We start from the raw sequence: 20,053 nt of genomic DNA on the forward strand, positions 1-20,053 counted from the left end.
AAAACGACAGGACCGGAACTGATTAAAATGTTGATATGATTGTTATTTTTTTTCTGACTGCGATATCAAAACCATGCACCAGAATTCACTTCTTTCAACTCAGTAATGCATTTTGGATGTGTACCTAGAGTTTAAAGCAGAAAAACAGGAACTTTTAGAATTTTCATTTTTTGACCAAAACGACAGGACAAGAACTGATTAAAATGTTGATATGATTGTTATTTTTTTTCTGACTGCGATATCAAAACCATGCACCAGAATTCACTTCTTTCAACTCAGTAATGCATTTTGGATGTGTACCTAGAGTTTAAAGCAGAAAAACAGGAACTTTTAGAATTTTCATTTTTTGACCAAAACGACAGGACCGGACCTGATAAAAATGTTGATATGGATGTTATTTTTTTTCTGACTGCGATTTCAAAACCATGCACCAGAATTCACTTCTTTAAACTCAGTAATGCATTTTGGATGTGTACCTAGAGTTTAAAGCAGAAAAACAGGAACTTTTAGAATTTTCATTTTTTGACCAAAACGACAGGACCGGAGCTGATAAAAATGTTGATATGGATGTTATTTTTTTTCTGACTGCGATTTCAAAACCATGCACCAGAATTCACTTCTTTCAACTCAGTAATGCATTTTGGATGTGTACCTAGAGTTTAAAGCAGAAAAACAGGAACTTTTAGAATTTTCATTTGTTGACCAAAACGACAGGACCGGACCTGATAAAAATGTTGATATGGATGTTATTTTTTTTCTGACTGCGATTTCAAAACCATGCACCAGAATTCACTTCTTTCAACTCAGTAATGCATTTTGGATGTGTACCTAGAGTTTAAAGCAGAAAAACAGGAACTTTTAGAATTTTAATTTTTGACCAAAACGACAGGACCGGAGCTGATAAAAATGTTGATATGGATGTTATTTTTTTTTTGACTGCGATTTCAAAACCATGCACCAAAATTCACTTCTTTCAACTCAGTAATGCATTTTGGATGTGTACCTAGAGTTTAAAGCAGAAAAACAGGAATTTTTAGAATTTTCATTTTTTGACCAAAACGACAGGACCGGAGCTGATAAAAATGTTGATATGGATGTTATTTTTTTTCTGACTGCGATTTCAAAACCATGCACCAGAATTCACTTCTTTAAACTCAGTAATGCATTTTGGATGTGTACCTAGAGTTTAAAGCAGAAAAACAGGAACTTTTAGAATTTTTATTTTTTGACCAAAACGACAGGACCGGAGCTGATAAAAATGTTGATATGGATGTTATTTTTTTTCTGACTGCGATTTCAAAACCATGCACCAGAATTCACTTCTTTCAACTCAGTAATGCATTTTGGATGTGTACCTAGAGTTTAAAGCAGAAAAACAGGAACTTTTAGAATTTTCATTTTTTGACCAAAACGACAGGACCGGAGCTGATAAAAATGTTGATATGGATGTTATTTTTTTTCTGACTGCGATTTCAAAACCATGCACCAGAATTCACTTCTTTCAACTCAGTAATGCATTTTGGATGTGTACCTAGAGTTTAAAGCAGAAAAACAGGAACTTTTAGAATTTTCATTTTTTGACCAAAACGACAGGACCGGAGCTGATAAAAATGTTGATATGGATGTTATTTTTTTTCTGACTGCAGTTTCAAAAGCATGCACCAGAATTCACTTCTTTCAACTCAGTAATGCATTTTGGATGTGTACCTAGAGTTTAAAGCAGAAAAACAGGAACTTTTAGAATTTTAATTTTTTGACCAAAACGACAGAACCGGAGCTGATAAAAATGTTGATATGGATGTTATTTTTTTTCTGACTGCGATTTCAAAACCATGCACCAGAATTCACTTCTTTCAACTCAGTAATGCATTTTGGATGTGTACCTAGAGTTTAAAGCAGAAAAACAGGAACTTTTAGAATTTTCATTTTTTGACCAAAACGACAGGACCGGAGCTGATAAAAATGTTGATATGGATGTTATTTTTTTTCTGACTGCGATTTCAAAACCATGCACCAGAATTCACTTCTTTCAACTCAGTAATGCATTTTGGATGTGTACCTAGAGTTTAAAGCAGAAAAACAGGAACTTTTAGAATTTTCATTTTTTGACCAAAACGACAGGACCGGAGCTGATAAAAATGTTGATATGGATGTTATTTTTTTTCTGACTGCGATTTCAAAACCATGCACCAGAATTCACTTCTTTCAACTCAGTAATGCATTTTGGATGTGTACCTAGAGTTTAAAGCAGAAAAACAGGAACTTTTAGAATTTTCATTTTTTGACCAAAATGACAGGACCGGAGCTGATAAAAATGTTGATATGGATGTTATTTTTTTTCTGACTGCGATTTCAAAACCATGCACCAGAATTCACTTCTTTCAACTCAGTAATGCATTTTGGATGTGTACCTAGAGTTTAAAGCAGAAAAACAGGAACTATTAGAATTTTCATTTTTTGACCAAAACGACAGGACCGGAGCTGATAAAAATGTTGATATGGATGTTATTTTTTTTCTGACTGTTATTTCAAAACCATGCACCAGAATTCACTTCTTTAAACTCAGTAATGCATTTTGGATGTGTACCTAGAGTTTAAAGCAGAAAAACAGGAACTTTTAGAATTTTCATTTTTTGACCAAAACGACAGGACCGGAGCTGATAAAAATGTTGATATGGATGTTATTTTTTTTCTGACTGCGATTTCAAAACCATGCACCAGAATTCACTTCTTTCAACTCAGTAATGCATTTTGGATGTGTACCTAGAGTTTAAAGCAGAAAAACAGGAACTTTTAGAATTTTCATTTTTTGACCAAAACGACAGGACCGGAGCTGATAAAAATGTTGATATGGGTGTTATTTTTTTTCTGACTGCGATTTCAAAACCATGCACCAGAATTCACTTCTTTCAACTCAGTAATGCATTTTGGATGTGTACCTAGAGTTTAAAGCAGAAAAACAGGAACTTTTAGAATTTTCATTTTTTGACCAAAACGACAGGACCGGAGCTGATAAAAATGTTGATATGGATGTTATTTTTTTTCTGACTGTGATTTCAAAACCATGCACCAGAATTCACTTCTTTAAACTCAGTAATGCATTTTGGATGTGTACCTAGAGTTTAAAGCAGAAAAACAGGAACTTTTAGAATTTTCATTTTTTGACCAAAACGACAGGACCGGAGCTGATAAAAATGTTGATATGGATGTTATTTTTTTTCTGACTGCGATTTCAAAACCATGCACCAGAATTCACTTCTTTCAACTCAGTAATGCATTTTGGATGTGTACCTAGAGTTTAAAGCAGAAAAACAGGAACTTTTAGAATTTTCATTTTTTGACCAAAACGACAGGACCGGAGCTGATAAAAATGTTGATATGGATGTTATTTTTTTTCTGACTGCGATTTCAAAACCATGCACCAGAATTCACTTCTTTCAGCTCAGTAATGCATTTTGGATGTGTACCTAGAGTTTAAAGCAGAAAAACAGGAACTTTTAGAATTTTCATTTTTTGACCAAAATGACAGGACCGGAGCTGATAAAAATGTTGATATGGATGTTATTTTTTTCTGACTGCGATTTCAAAACCATGCACCAGAATTCACTTCTTTCAACTCAGTAATACATTTTGGATGTGTACCTAGAGTTTAAAGCAGAAAAACAGGAACTTTTAGAATTTTCATTTTTTGTCCAAAACGACAGGACCGGAGCTGATAAAAATGTTGATATGGATGTTATTTTTTTTCTGACTGCGATTTCAAAACCATGCACCAGAATTCACTTCTTTCAACTCAGTAATGCATTTTGGATGTGTACCTAGAGTTTAAAGCAGAAAAAAAGGAACTTTTAGAATTTTCATTTTTTGACCAAAATGACAGGACCGGAGCTGATAAAAATGTTGATATGGATGTTATTTTTTTCTGACTGCGATTTCAAAACCATGCACCAGAATTCACTTCTTTCAACTCAGTAATGCATTTTGGATGTGTACCTAGAGTTTAAAGCAGAAAAACAGGAACTTTTAGAATTTTCATTTTTTGACCAAAACGACAGGACCGGAGCTGATAAAAATGTTGATATGGATGTTATTTTTTTCTGACTGCGATTTCAAAACCATGCACCAGAATTCACTTCTTTCAACTCAGTAATGCATTTTGGATGTGTACCTAGAGTTTAAAGCAGAAAAACAGGAACTTTTAGAATTTTCATTTTTTGACCAAAACGACAGGACCGGAGCTGATAAAAATGTTGATATGGATGTTATTTTTTTTCTGACTGCGATTTCAAAACCATGCACCAGAATTATCTTCTTTCAACTCAGTTATGCATTTTGGATGTGTACCTAGAGTTTAAAGCAGAAAAACAGGAACTTTTAGAATTTTCAATTTTTGACCAAAACGACAGGACCGGAGCTGATAAAAATGTTGATATGGATGTTATTTTTTTTCTGACTGCGATTTCAAACCCATGCACCAGAATCAACTTCTTTCAACTCAGTAATGCATTTTGGATGTGTACCTAGAGTTTAAAGCAGAAAAACAGGAACTTTTAGAATTTTCATGTTTTGACCAAAACGACAGGACCGGAGCTGATAAAAATGTTGATATGGATGTTAATATTTTTCTGACTGTGATTTCAAAACCATGCACCAGAATTCACTTCTTTAAACTCAGTAATGCATTTTGGATGTGTACCTAGAGTTTAAAGCAGAAAAACAGGAACTTTTAGAATTTTCATTTTTTGACCAAAACGACAGGACCGGAGCTGATAAAAATGTTGATATGGATGTTATTTTTTTTCTGACTGCGATTTCAAAACCATGCACCAGAATTCACTTCTTTCAACTCAGTAATGCATTTTGGATGTGTACCTAGAGTTTAAAGCAGAAAAACAGGAACTTTTAGAATTTTCATTTTTTGACCAAAACGACAGGACCGGAGCTGATAAAAATGTTGATATGGATGTTATTTTTTTCTGACTGCGATTTCAAAACCATGCACCAGAATTCACTTCTTTCAACTCAGTAATGCATTTTGGATGTGTACCTAGAGTTTAAAGCAGAAAAACAGGAACTTTTAGAATTTTCATTTTTTGACCAAAACGACAGGACCGGAGCTGATAAAAATGTTGATATGGATGTTATTTTTTTCTGACTGCGATTTCAAAATCATGCACCAGAATTCACTTCTTTCAACTCAGTAATGCATTTTGGATGTGTACCTAGAGTTTAAAGCAGAAAAACAGGAACTTTTAGAATTTTCATTTTTTGACCAAAACGACAGGACCGGAGCTGATAAAAATGTTGATATGGATGTTATTTTTTTTCTGACTGCGGTTTCAAAACCATGCACCAGAATCAACTTCTTTCAACTCAGTAATGCATTTTGGATGTGTACCTAGAGTTTAAAGCAGAAAAACAGGAACTTTTAGAATTTTCATTTTTTGACCAAAACGACAGGACCGGAGCTGATAAAAATGTTGATATGGATGTTATTTTTTTTCTGACTGCGATTTCAAACCCATGCACCAGAATCAACTTCTTTCAACTCAGTAATGCATTTTGGATGTGTACCTAGAGTTTAAAGCAGAAAAACAGGAACTTTTAGAATTTTCATGTTTTGACCAAAACGACAGGACCGGAGCTGATAAAAATGTTGATATGGATGTTATTTTTTTTCTGACTGCGATTTCAAACCCATGCACCAGAATCAACTTCTTTCAACTCAGTAATGCATTTTGGATGTGTACCTAGAGTTTAAAGCAGAAAAAAAGGAACTTTTAGAATTTTCATTTTTTGACCAAAACGACAGGACCGGAGCTGATAAAAATGTTGATATGGGTGTTATTATTTTTCTGACTGCGATTTCAAAACCATGCACCAGAATTCACTTCTTTCAACTCAGTAATGCATTTTGGATGTGTACCTAGAGTTTAAAGCAGAAAAACAGGAACTTTTAGAATTTTCATTTTTTGACCAAAACGACAGGACCGGAGCTGATAAAAATGTTGATATGGATGTTATTTTTTTTCTGACTGCGATTTCAAAACCATGCACCAGAATTCACTTCTTTCAACTCAGTAATGCATTTTGGATGTGTACCTAGAGTTTAAAGCAGAAAAACAGGAACTTTTAGAATTTTCATTTTTTGACCAAAACGACAGGACCGGAGCTGATAAAAATGTTGATATGGATGTTATTTTTTTTCTGACTGCGATTTCAAAACCATGCACCAGAATTCACTTCTTTCAACTCAGTAATACATTTTGGATGTGTACCTAGAGTTTAAAGCAGAAAAACAGGAACTTTTAGAATTTTCATTTTTTGACCAAAACGACAGGACCGGAGCTGATAAAAATGTTGATATGGATGTTATTTTTTTTCTGACTGCGATTTCAAAACCATGCACCAGAATTCACTTCTTTCAACTCAGTAATGCATTTTGGATGTGTACCTAGAGTTTAAAGCAGAAAAACAGGAACTTTTAGAATTTTCATTTTTTGACCAAAATGACAGGACCGGAGCTGATAAAAATGTTGATATGGATGTTATTTTTTTTCTGACTGCGATTTCAAAACCATGCACCAGAATTCACTTCTTTCAACTCAGTAATGCATTTTGGATGTGTACCTAGAGTTTAAAGCAGAAAAACAGGAACTATTAGAATTTTCATTTTTTGACCAAAACGACAGGACCGGAGCTGATAAAAATGTTGATATGGATGTTATTTTTTTTCTGACTGTTATTTCAAAACCATGCACCAGAATTCACTTCTTTAAACTCAGTAATGCATTTTGGATGTGTACCTAGAGTTTAAAGCAGAAAAACAGGAACTTTTAGAATTTTCATTTTTTGACCAAAACGACAGGACCGGAGCTGATAAAAATGTTGATATGGATGTTATTTTTTTTCTGACTGCGATTTCAAAACCATGCACCAGAATTCACTTCTTTCAACTCAGTAATGCATTTTGGATGTGTACCTAGAGTTTAAAGCAGAAAAACAGGAACTTTTAGAATTTTCATTTTTTGACCAAAACGACAGGACCGGAGCTGATAAAAATGTTGATATGGATGTTATTTTTTTTCTGACTGTGATTTGTAAACCATGCACCAGAATTCACTTCTTTCAACTCAGTAATGCATTTTGGATGTGTACCTAGAGTTTAAAGCAGAAAAACAGGAACTTTTAGAATTTTCATTTTTTGACCAAAACGACAGGACCGGAGCTGATAAAAATGTTGATATGGATGTTATTTTTTTTCTGACTGCGATTTCAAAACCATGCACCAGAATTCACTTCTTTCAACTCAGTAATGCATTTTGGATGTGTACCTAGAGTTTAAAGCAGAAAAACAGGAACTTTTAGAACTTTCATTTTTTGACCAAAACGACAGGACCGGAGCTGATAAAAATGTTGATATGGATGTTATTTTTTTTCTGACTGCGATTTCAAAACCATGCACCAGAATTATCTTCTTTTAACTCAGTTATGCATTTTGGATGTGTACCTAGAGTTTAAAGCAGAAAAACAGGAACTTTTAGAATTTTAAATTTTTGACCAAAACGACAGGTCAGGAGATGATAAAAATGTTGATATGGATGTAATTTATTTCTGACTGCGGTTTCAAAACCATGCACCAGAATCACCTTCTTTCAACTCAGTAATGCATTTTGGATGTGTACCTAGAGTTTAAAGCAGAAAAAAAGGAACTTTTAGAATTTTCATTTTTTGACCAAAATGACAGGTCAGGAGATGATAAAAATGTTGATATGGATGTAATTTATTTCTGACTGCGGTTTCAAAACCATGCACCAGAATCAACTTCTTTCAACTCAGTAATGCATTTTGGATGTGTACCTAGAGTTTAAAGCAGAAAAAAAGGAACTTTTAGAATTTTCATTTTTTGACCAAAACGACAGGACCGGAGCTGATAAAAATTTTGATATGGATGTTATTATTTTTCTGACTGCGATTTCAAAACCATGCACCAGAATTCACTTCTTTCAACTCAGTAATGCATTTTGGATGTGTACCTAGAGTTTAAAGCAGAAAAACAGGAACTTTTAGAATTTTCATTTTTTGACCAAAACGACAGGACCGGAGCTGATAAAAATGTTGATATGGATGTTATTTTTTTTCTGACTGCGATTTGTAAACCATGCACCAGAATTCACTTCTTTCAACTCAGTAATGCATTTTGGATGTGTACCTAGAGTTTAAAGCAGAAAAACAGGAACTTTTAGAATTTTCATTTTTTGACCAAAACGACAGGACCGGAGCTGATAAAAATGTTGATATGGATGTTATTTTTTTTCTGACTGCGATTTCAAAACCATGCACCAGAATTCACTTCTTTCAACTCAGTAATGCATTTTGGATGTGTACCTAGAGTTTAAAGCAGAAAAACAGGAACTTTTAGAACTTTCATTTTTTGACCAAAACGACAGGACCGGAGCTGATAAAAATGTTGATATGGATGTTATTTTTTTTCTGACTGCGATTTCAAAACCATGCACCAGAATTATCTTCTTTTAACTCAGTTATGCATTTTGGATGTGTACCTAGAGTTTAAAGCAGAAAAACAGGAACTTTTAGAATTTTAAATTTTTGACCAAAACGACAGGTCAGGAGATGATAAAAATGTTGATATGGATGTAATTTATTTCTGACTGCGGTTTCAAAACCATGCACCAGAATCACCTTCTTTCAACTCAGTAATGCATTTTGGATGTGTACCTAGAGTTTAAAGCAGAAAAAAAGGAACTTTTAGAATTTTCATTTTTTGACCAAAATGACAGGTCAGGAGATGATAAAAATGTTGATATGGATGTAATTTATTTCTGACTGCGGTTTCAAAACCATGCACCAGAATCAACTTCTTTCAACTCAGTAATGCATTTTGGATGTGTACCTAGAGTTTAAAGCAGAAAAAAAGGAACTTTTAGAATTTTCATTTTTTGACCAAAACGACAGGACCGGAGCTGATAAAAATTTTGATATGGATGTTATTATTTTTCTGACTGCGATTTCAAAACCATGCACCAGAATTCACTTCTTTCAACTCAGTAATGCATTTTGGATGTGTACCTAGAGTTTAAAGCAGAAAAACAGGAACTTTTAGAATTTTCATTTTTTGACCAAAACGACAGGTCCGGAGCTGATAAAAATGTTGATATTGATGTAATTTTTTTTCTGACTGCGCTTTCAAAACCATGCACCAGAATCAACTTCTTTCAACTCAGTAATGCATTTTGGATGTGTACCTAGAGTTTAAAGCAGAAAAACAGGAACTTTTAGAATTTTCATTTTTTGACCAAAACGACAGGACCGGAGCTGATAAAAATGTTGATATGGATGTTATTTTTTTTCTGACTGCGATTTCAAACCCATGCACCAGAATCAACTTCTTTCAACTCAGTAATGCATTTTGGATGTGTACCTAGAGTTTAAAGCAGAAAAACAGGAACTTTTAGAATTTTCATGTTTTGACCAAAACGACAGGACCGGAGCTGATAAAAATGTTGATATGGATGTTATTTTTTTTCTGACTGCGATTTCAAACCCATGCACCAGAATCAACTTCTTTCAACTCAGTAATGCATTTTGGATGTGTACCTAGAGTTTAAAGCAGAAAAAAAGGAACTTTTAGAATTTTCATTTTTTGACCAAAACGACAGGACCGGAGCTGATAAAAATGTTGATATGGGTGTTATTATTTTTCTGACTGCGATTTCAAAACCATGCACCAGAATTCACTTCTTTCAACTCAGTAATGCATTTTGGATGTGTACCTAGAGTTTAAAGCAGAAAAACAGGAACTTTTAGAATTTTCATTTTTTGACCAAAACGACAGGACCGGAGCTGATAAAAATGTTGATATGGATGTTATTTTTTTTCTGACTGCGATTTCAAAACCATGCACCAGAATTCACTTCTTTCAACTCAGTAATGCATTTTGGATGTGTACCTAGAGTTTAAAGCAGAAAAACAGGAACTTTTAGAATTTTCATTTTTTGACCAAAACGACAGGACCGGAGCTGATAAAAATGTTGATATGGATGTTATTTTTTTTCTGACTGCGATTTCAAAACCATGCACCAGAATTCACTTCTTTCAACTCAGTAATGCATTTTGGATGTGTACCTAGAGTTTAAAGCAGAAAAACAGGAACTTTTAGAATTTTCATTTTTTGACCAAAACGACAGGACCGGAGCTGATAAAAATGTTGATATGGATGTTATTTTTTTTCTGACTGCGATTTCAAAACCATGCACCAGAATTCACTTCTTTCAACTCAGTAATGCATTTTGGATGTGTACCTAGAGTTTAAAGCAGAAAAACAGGAACTTTTAGAATTTTCATTTTTTGACCAAAACGACAGGACCGGAGCTGATAAAAATGTTGATATGGGTGTTATTTTTTTTCTGACTGCGATTTCAAAACCATGCACCAGAATTCACTTCTTTCAACTCAGTAATGCATTTTGGATGTGTACCTAGAGTTTAAAGCAGAAAAACAGGAACTTTTAGAATTTTCATTTTTTGACCAAAACGACAGGACCGGAGCTGATAAAAATGTTGATATGGATGTTATTTTTTTTCTGACTGTGATTTCAAAACCATGCACCAGAATTCACTTCTTTAAACTCAGTAATGCATTTTGGATGTGTACCTAGAGTTTAAAGCAGAAAAACAGGAACTTTTAGAATTTTCATTTTTTGACCAAAACGACAGGACCGGAGCTGATAAAAATGTTGATATGGATGTTATTTTTTTTCTGACTGCGATTTCAAAACCATGCACCAGAATTCACTTCTTTCAACTCAGTAATGCATTTTGGATGTGTACCTAGAGTTTAAAGCAGAAAAACAGGAACTTTTAGAATTTTCATTTTTTGACCAAAACGACAGGACCGGAGCTGATAAAAATGTTGATATGGATGTTATTTTTTTTCTGACTGCGATTTCAAAACCATGCACCAGAATTCACTTCTTTCAGCTCAGTAATGCATTTTGGATGTGTACCTAGAGTTTAAAGCAGAAAAACAGGAACTTTTAGAATTTTTATTTTTTGACCAAAATGACAGGACCGGAGCTGATAAAAATGTTGATATGGATGTTATTTTTTTCTGACTGCGATTTCAAAACCATGCACCAGAATTCACTTCTTTCAACTCAGTAATACATTTTGGATGTGTACCTAGAGTTTAAAGCAGAAAAACAGGAACTTTTAGAATTTTCATTTTTTGTCCAAAACGACAGGACCGGAGCTGATAAAAATGTTGATATGGATGTTATTTTTTTTCTGACTGCGATTTCAAAACCATGCACCAGAATTCACTTCTTTCAACTCAGTAATGCATTTTGGATGTGTACCTAGAGTTTAAAGCAGAAAAAAAGGAACTTTTAGAATTTTCATTTTTTGACCAAAATGACAGGACCGGAGCTGATAAAAATGTTGATATGGATGTTATTTTTTTCTGACTGCGATTTCAAAACCATGCACCAGAATTCACTTCTTTCAACTCAGTAATGCATTTTGGATGTGTACCTAGAGTTTAAAGCAGAAAAACAGGAACTTTTAGAATTTTCATTTTTTGACCAAAACGACAGGACCGGAGCTGATAAAAATGTTGATATGGATGTTATTTTTTTCTGACTGCGATTTCAAAACCATGCACCAGAATTCACTTCTTTCAACTCAGTAATGCATTTTGGATGTGTACCTAGAGTTTAAAGCAGAAAAACAGGAACTTTTAGAATTTTCATTTTTTGACCAAAACGACAGGACCGGAGCTGATAAAAATGTTGATATGGATGTTATTTTTTTTCTGACTGCGATTTCAAAACCATGCACCAGAATTATCTTCTTTCAACTCAGTTATGCATTTTGGATGTGTACCTAGAGTTTAAAGCAGAAAAACAGGAACTTTTAGAATTTTCAATTTTTGACCAAAACGACAGGACCGGAGCTGATAAAAATGTTGATATGGATGTTATTTTTTTTCTGACTGCGATTTCAAACCCATGCACCAGAATCAACTTCTTTCAACTCAGTAATGCATTTTGGATGTGTACCTAGAGTTTAAAGCAGAAAAACAGGAACTTTTAGAATTTTCATGTTTTGACCAAAACGACAGGACCGGAGCTGATAAAAATGTTGATATGGATGTTAATATTTTTCTGACTGTGATTTCAAAACCATGCACCAGAATTCACTTCTTTAAACTCAGTAATGCATTTTGGATGTGTACCTAGAGTTTAAAGCAGAAAAACAGGAACTTTTAGAATTTTCATTTTTTGACCAAAACGACAGGACCGGAGCTGATAAAAATGTTGATATGGATGTTATTTTTTTTCTGACTGCGATTTCAAAACCATGCACCAGAATTCACTTCTTTCAACTCAGTAATGCATTTTGGATGTGTACCTAGAGTTTAAAGCAGAAAAACAGGAACTTTTAGAATTTTCATTTTTTGACCAAAACGACAGGACCGGAGCTGATAAAAATGTTGATATGGATGTTATTTTTTTCTGACTGCGATTTCAAAACCATGCACCAGAATTCACTTCTTTCAACTCAGTAATGCATTTTGGATGTGTACCTAGAGTTTAAAGCAGAAAAACAGGAACTTTTAGAATTTTCATTTTTTGACCAAAACGACAGGACCGGAGCTGATAAAAATGTTGATATGGATGTTATTTTTTTCTGACTGCGATTTCAAAACCATGCACCAGAATTCACTTCTTTCAACTCAGTAATGCATTTTGGATGTGTACCTAGAGTTTAAAGCAGAAAAACAGGAACTTTTAGAATTTTCATTTTTTGACCAAAACGACAGGACCGGAGCTGATAAAAATGTTGATATGGATGTTATTTTTTTCTGACTGCGATTTCAAAATCATGCACCAGAATTCACTTCTTTCAACTCAGTAATGCATTTTGGATGTGTACCTAGAGTTTAAAGCAGAAAAACAGGAACTTTTAGAATTTTCATTTTTTGACCAAAACGACAGGACCGGAGCTGATAAAAATGTTGATATGGATGTTATTTTTTTTCTGACTGCGGTTTCAAAACCATGCACCAGAATCAACTTCTTTCAACTCAGTAATGCATTTTGGATGTGTACCTAGAGTTTAAAGCAGAAAAACAGGAACTTTTAGAATTTTCATTTTTTGACCAAAACGACAGGACCGGAGCTGATAAAAATGTTGATATGGATGTTATTTTTTTTCTGACTGCGATTTCAAACCCATGCACCAGAATCAACTTCTTTCAACTCAGTAATGCATTTTGGATGTGTACCTAGAGTTTAAAGCAGAAAAACAGGAACTTTTAGAATTTTCATGTTTTGACCAAAACGACAGGACCGGAGCTGATAAAAATGTTGATATGGATGTTATTTTTTTTCTGACTGCGATTTCAAACCCATGCACCAGAATCAACTTCTTTCAACTCAGTAATGCATTTTGGATGTGTACCTAGAGTTTAAAGCAGAAAAAAAGGAACTTTTAGAATTTTCATTTTTTGACCAAAACGACAGGACCGGAGCTGATAAAAATGTTGATATGGGTGTTATTATTTTTCTGACTGCGATTTCAAAACCATGCACCAGAATTCACTTCTTTCAACTCAGTAATGCATTTTGGATGTGTACCTAGAGTTTAAAGCAGAAAAACAGGAACTTTTAGAATTTTCATTTTTTGACCAAAACGACAGGACCGGAGCTGATAAAAATGTTGATATGGATGTTATTTTTTTTCTGACTGCGATTTCAAAACCATGCACCAGAATTCACTTCTTTCAACTCAGTAATGCATTTTGGATGTGTACCTAGAGTTTAAAGCAGAAAAACAGGAACTTTTAGAATTTTCATTTTTTGACCAAAACGACAGGACCGGAGCTGATAAAAATGTTGATATGGATGTTATTTTTTTTCTGACTGCGATTTCAAAACCATGCACCAGAATTCACTTCTTTCAACTCAGTAATACATTTTGGATGTGTACCTAGAGTTTAAAGCAGAAAAACAGGAACTTTTAGAATTTTCATTTTTTGACCAAAACGACAGGACCGGAGCTGATAAAAATGTTGATATGGATGTTATTTTTTTTCTGACTGCGATTTCAAAACCATGCACCAGAATTCACTTCTTTCAACTCAGTAATGCATTTTGGATGTGTACCTAGAGTTTAAAGCAGAAAAACAGGAACTTTTAGAATTTTAATTTTTTGACCAAAATGACAGGACCGGAGCTGATAAAAATGTTGATATGGATGTTATTTTTTTTCTGACTGCGATTTCAAAACCATGCACCAGAATTCACTTCTTTCAACTCAGTAATGCATTTTGGATGTGTACCTAGAGTTTAAAGCAGAAAAACAGGAACTATTAGAATTTTCATTTTTTGACCAAAACGACAGGACCGGAGCTGATAAAAATGTTGATATGGATGTTATTTTTTTTCTGACTGTTTTTTCAAAACCATGCACCAGAATTCACTTCTTTAAACTCAGTAATGCATTTTGGATGTGTACCTAGAGTTTAAAGCAGAAAAACAGGAACTTTTAGAATTTTCATTTTTTGACCAAAACGACAGGACCGGAGCTGATAAAAATGTTGATATGGATGTTATTTTTTTTCTGACTGCGATTTCAAAACCATGCACCAGAATTCACTTCTTTCAACTCAGTAATGCATTTTGGATGTGTACCTAGAGTTTAAAGCAGAAAAACAGGAACTTTTAGAATTTTCATTTTTTGACCAAAACGACAGGACCGGAGCTGATAAAAATGTTGATATGGATGTTATTTTTTTTCTGACTGCGATTTGTAAACCATGCACCAGAATTCACTTCTTTCAACTCAGTAATGCATTTTGGATGTGTACCTAGAGTTTAAAGCAGAAAAACAGGAACTTTTAGAATTTTCATTTTTTGACCAAAACGACAGGACCGGAGCTGATAAAAATGTTGATATGGATGTTATTTTTTTTCTGACTGCGATTTCAAAACCATGCACCAGAATTCACTTCTTTCAACTCAGTAATGCATTTTGGATGTGTACCTAGAGTTTAAAGCAGAAAAACAGGAACTTTTAGAACTTTCATTTTTTGACCAAAACGACAGGACCGGAGCTGATAAAAATGTTGATATGGATGTTATTTTTTTCTGACTGCGATTTCAAAACCATGCACCAGAATTATCTTCTTTTAACTCAGTTATGCATTTTGGATGTGTACCTAGAGTTTAAAGCAGAAAAACAGGAACTTTTAGAATTTTAAATTTTTGACCAAAACGACAGGTCAGGAGATGATAAAAATGTTGATATGGATGTAATTTATTTCTGACTGCGGTTTCAAAACCATGCACCAGAATCACCTTCTTTCAACTCAGTAATGCATTTTGGATGTGTACCTAGAGTTTAAAGCAGAAAAAAAGGAACTTTTAGAATTTTCATTTTTTGACCAAAATGACAGGTCAGGAGATGATAAAAATGTTGATATGGATGTAATTTATTTCTGACTGCGGTTTCAAAACCATGCACCAGAATCAACTTCTTTCAACTCAGTAATGCATTTTGGATGTGTACCTAGAGTTTAAAGCAGAAAAAAAGGAACTTTTAGAATTTTCATTTTTTGACCAAAACGACAGGACCGGAGCTGATAAAAATTTTGATATGGATGTTATTATTTTTCTGACTGCGATTTCAAAACCATGCACCAGAATTCACTTCTTTCAACTCAGTAATGCATTTTGGATGTGTACCTAGAGTTTAAAGCAGAAAAACAGGAACTTTTAGAATTTTCATTTTTTGACCAAAACGACAGGTCCGGAGCTGATAAAAATGTTGATATTGATGTAATTTTTTTTCTGACTGCGGTTTCAAAACCATGCACCAGAATCAACTTCTTTCAACTCAGTAATGCATTTTGGATGTGTACCTAGAGTTTAAAGCAGAAAAACAGGAACTTTTAGAATTTTCATTTTTTGACCAAAACGACAGGACCGGAGCTGATAAAAATGTTGATATGGATGTTATTTTTTTTCTGACTGCGATTTCAAACCCATGCACCAGAATCAACTTCTTTCAACTCAGTAATGCATTTTGGATGTGTACCTAGAGTTTAAAGCAGAAAAACAGGAACTTTTAGAATTTTCATGTTTTGACCAAAACGACAGGACCGGAGCTGATAAAAATGTTGATATGGATGTTATTTTTTTTCTGACTGCGATTTCAAACCCATGCACCAGAATCAACTTCTTTCAACTCAGTAATGCATTTTGGATGTGTACCTAGAGTTTAAAGCAGAAAAAAAGGAACTTTTAGAATTTTCATTTTTTGACCAAAACGACAGGACCGGAGCTGATAAAAATGTTGATATGGGTGTTATTATTTTTCTGACTGCGATTTCAAAACCATGCACCAGAATTCACTTCTTTCAACTCAGTAATGCATTTTGGATGTGTACCTAGAGTTTAAAGCAGAAAAACAGGAACTTTTAGAATTTTCATTTTTTGACCAAAACGACAGGACCGGAGCTGATAAAAATGTTGATATGGATGTTATTTTTTTTCTGACTGCGATTTCAAACCCATGCACCAGAATCAACTTCTTTCAACTCAGTAATGCATTTTGGATGTGTACCTAGAGTTTAAAGCAGAAAAACAGGAACTTTTAGAATTTTCATGTTTTGACCAAAACGACAGGACCGGAGCTGATAAAAATGTTGATATGGATGTTATTTTTTTTCTGACTGCGATTTCAAACCCATGCACCAGAATCAACTTCTTTCAACTCAGTAATGCATTTTGGATGTGTACCTAGAGTTTAAAGCAGAAAAAAAGGAACTTTTAGAATTTTCATTTTTTGACCAAAACGACAGGACCGGAGCTGATAAAAATGTTGATATGGGTGTTATTATTTTTCTGACTGCGATTTCAAAACCATGCACCAGAATTCACTTCTTTCAACTCAGTAATGCATTTTGGATGTGTACCTAGAGTTTAAAGCAGAAAAACAGGAACTTTTAGAATTTTCATTTTTTGACCAAAACGACAGGACCGGAGCTGATAAAAATGTTGATATGGATGTTATTTTTTTTCTGACTGCGATTTCAAAACCATGCACCAGAATTCACTTCTTTCAACTCAGTAATGCATTTTGGATGTGTACCTAGAGTTTAAAGCAGAAAAACAGGAACTTTTAGAATTTTCATTTTTTGACCAAAACGACAGGACCGGAGCTGATAAAAATGTTGATATGGATGTTATTTTTTTTCTGACTGCGATTTCAAAACCATGCACCAGAATTCACTTCTTTCAACTCAGTAATACATTTTGGATGTGTACCTAGAGTTTAAAGCAGAAAAACAGGAACTTTTAGAATTTTCATTTTTTGACCAAAACGACAGGACCGGAGCTGATAAAAATGTTGATATGGATGTTATTTTTTTTCTGACTGCGATTTCAAAACCATGCACCAGAATTCACTTCTTTCAACTCAGTAATGCATTTTGGATGTGTACCTAGAGTTTAAAGCAGAAAAACAGGAACTTTTAGAATTTTAATTTTTTGACCAAAATGACAGGACCGGAGCTGATAAAAATGTTGATATGGATGTTATTTTTTTTCTGACTGCGATTTCAAAACCATGCACCAGAATTCACTTCTTTCAACTCAGTAATGCATTTTGGATGTGTACCTAGAGTTTAAAGCAGAAAAACAGGAACTATTAGAATTTTCATTTTTTGACCAAAACGACAGGACCGGAGCTGATAAAAATGTTGATATGGATGTTATTTTTTTTCTGACTGTTTTTTCAAAACCATGCACCAGAATTCACTTCTTTAAACTCAGTAATGCATTTTGGATGTGTACCTAGAGTTTAAAGCAGAAAAACAGGAACTTTTAGAATTTTCATTTTTTGACCAAAACGACAGGACCGGAGCTGATAAAAATGTTGATATGGATGTTATTTTTTTTCTGACTGCGATTTCAAAACCATGCACCAGAATTCACTTCTTTCAACTCAGTAATGCATTTTGGATGTGTACCTAGAGTTTAAAGCAGAAAAACAGGAACTTTTAGAATTTTCATTTTTTGACCAAAACGACAGGACCGGAGCTGATAAAAATGTTGATATGGATGTTATTTTTTTTCTGACTGCGATTTGTAAACCATGCACCAGAATTCACTTCTTTCAACTCAGTAATGCATTTTGGATGTGTACCTAGAGTTTAAAGCAGAAAAACAGGAACTTTTAGAATTTTCATTTTTTGACCAAAACGACAGGACCGGAGCTGATAAAAATGTTGATATGGATGTTATTTTTTTTCTGACTGCGATTTCAAAACCATGCACCAGAATTCACTTCTTTCAACTCAGTAATGCATTTTGGATGTGTACCTAGAGTTTAAAGCAGAAAAACAGGAACTTTTAGAACTTTCATTTTTTGACCAAAACGACAGGACCGGAGCTGATAAAAATGTTGATATGGATGTTATTTTTTTCTGACTGCGATTTCAAAACCATGCACCAGAATTATCTTCTTTTAACTCAGTTATGCATTTTGGATGTGTACCTAGAGTTTAAAGCAGAAAAACAGGAACTTTTAGAATTTTAAATTTTTGACCAAAACGACAGGTCAGGAGATGATAAAAATGTTGATATGGATGTAATTTATTTCTGACTGCGGTTTCAAAACCATGCACCAGAATCACCTTCTTTCAACTCAGTAATGCATTTTGGATGTGTACCTAGAGTTTAAAGCAGAAAAAAAGGAACTTTTAGAATTTTCATTTTTTGACCAAAATGACAGGTCAGGAGATGATAAAAATGTTGATATGGATGTAATTTATTTCTGACTGCGGTTTCAAAACCATGCACCAGAATCAACTTCTTTCAACTCAGTAATGCATTTTGGATGTGTACCTAGAGTTTAAAGCAGAAAAAAAGGAACTTTTAGAATTTTCATTTTTTGACCAAAACGACAGGACCGGAGCTGATAAAAATTTTGATATGGATGTTATTATTTTTCTGACTGCGATTTCAAAACCATGCACCAGAATTCACTTCTTTCAACTCAGTAATGCATTTTGGATGTGTACCTAGAGTTTAAAGCAGAAAAACAGGAACTTTTAGAATTTTCATTTTTTGACCAAAACGACAGGTCCGGAGCTGATAAAAATGTTGATATTGATGTAATTTTTTTTCTGACTGCGGTTTCAAAACCATGCACCAGAATCAACTTCTTTCAACTCAGTAATGCATTTTGGATGTGTACCTAGAGTTTAAAGCAGAAAAACAGGAACTTTTAGAATTTTCATTTTTTGACCAAAACGACAGGACCGGAGCTGATAAAAATGTTGATATGGATGTTATTTTTTTTCTGACTGCGATTTCAAACCCATGCACCAGAATCAACTTCTTTCAACTCAGTAATGCATTTTGGATGTGTACCTAGAGTTTAAAGCAGAAAAACAGGAACTTTTAGAATTTTCATGTTTTGACCAAAACGACAGGACCGGAGCTGATAAAAATGTTGATATGGATGTTATTTTTTTTCTGACTGCGATTTCAAACCCATGCACCAGAATCAACTTCTTTCAACTCAGTAATGCATTTTGGATGTGTACCTAGAGTTTAAAGCAGAAAAAAAGGAACTTTTAGAATTTTCATTTTTTGACCAAAACGACAGGACCGGAGCTGATAAAAATGTTGATATGGGTGTTATTATTTTTCTGACTGCGATTTCAAAACCATGCACCAGAATTCACTTCTTTCAACTCAGTAATGCATTTTGGATGTGTACCTAGAGTTTAAAGCAGAAAAACAGGAACTTTTAGAATTTTCATTTTTTGACCAAAACGACAGGACCGGAGCTGATAAAAATGTTGATATGGATGTTATTTTTTTTCTGACTGCGATTTCAAAACCATGCACCAGAATTCACTTCTTTCAACTCAGTAATGCATTTTGGATGTGTACCTAGAGTTTAAAGCAGAAAAACAGGAACTTTTAGAATTTTCATTTTTTGACCAAAACGACAGG

The sequence above is a fragment of the Crinia signifera genome, chromosome 11, assembly GCF_055691185.1.
Source record: "Crinia signifera chromosome 11, ASM5569118v1, whole genome shotgun sequence".
Classification (NCBI taxonomy): domain Eukaryota; kingdom Metazoa; phylum Chordata; class Amphibia; order Anura; family Myobatrachidae; genus Crinia; species Crinia signifera.